This window comes from Talpa europaea, assembly GCF_964194135.1.
Source record: "Talpa europaea genome assembly, chromosome: 12".
Classification (NCBI taxonomy): Eukaryota; Metazoa; Chordata; class Mammalia; order Eulipotyphla; family Talpidae; genus Talpa; species Talpa europaea.
This window is the reverse complement of record NC_140079.1, coordinates 4339628-4340652: the sequence shown is the minus strand read 5'-3', so window position 1 is coordinate 4340652 and position 1025 is coordinate 4339628. Positions and strand designations below refer to the sequence as shown.

Sequence of the window (1025 nt, the reverse complement as noted above, 5' to 3'; positions counted from 1 at the left end):
ATGTACTTGGTCACGGTCACTGGGAATCTCCTCATCATCCTGGCCATCGTCACGGACCCCCACCTGCACACCCCCATGTAGTTCTTCCTCGCCAACCTGTCCTTTGTCGACATCGGCTTCACCTCCACCACCGTCCCCAAGATGCTGTTGAACATCCAGACACAGAACAAAGCCATCACCTACGCGGGCTGTCTCAGCCAGATATTCTTCTTCTTACTCTTTGCAGGCGTGGACACCTTCCTCTTGACAGCCATGGCCTACGACCGTTTTGTGGTCATCTGCCATCCCCTGCACTACATGGTCATCATGAACCCCCAGTTTTGTGGCCTCCTGCTTCTTGCATGCTGGGTGTTAAGTTTTCTGGATTCTCTGTTACACAGCTTAATGGTTTTGCGACTGTCCTTTTGCTCACAGGTGCAAATCTCTCACTTCTTCTGTGACCTGGACCAGGTGATCCAGCTTGCCTGTTCTGACACCTTCCTCAATGAGCTGATGATATATGTAGCAGCGGAGGTTGTGGGGATGATTCCTCTCAGTGGCATCCTTTTCTCCTACTCTAAGATTGTGTCCTCTGTTTTGAAAATCTCCTCAGCGAGCGGCAGGTACAAAGCCTTCTCCACCTGCGGGTCTCACCTCTCCGTGGTCTCCCTGTTCTACGGGACGGCGCTCGGCGTGTACCTCTGCTCTGCCGCTAACCACGACTCCAGGGACAGTGCAATCGCCTCGGTGATGTACACGGTGGTCACCCCCATGCTGAACCCCTTCATCTACAGTCTCAGAAACAAGGACATAAAGCAGGCCCTGGGGAGGCTCTTCAGCTGCAGAGCAACCCCAACGTGACGGGGGCTGCTTCCTCAGATTGTCTGGTCGGGAGCAGCAGGGCTCACAGTCCATGGACTGAGTCATGATCCTGTCCTCAGTCAGTCAGAGATGATCTGTGCTTGTCTTATGTACACAGTTTGACATTAGTTTTTGATATATTATATATTAAAAATTTTTATGTATTATAAATATCTCTATTTCCT

The 1025-nt window shown here is 51.0% G+C and overlaps 1 pseudogene across 1 annotated transcript; it reads left to right on the top strand.

Moving 5' to 3' along the window:
• On the top strand, positions 1-840 carry LOC311180627 (olfactory receptor 7A10-like; annotated as a pseudogene). The gene has a single exon. The product of its transcript is annotated as an olfactory receptor 7A10-like (transcript).
• Positions 841-1025: the final 185 nt, after the last annotated feature.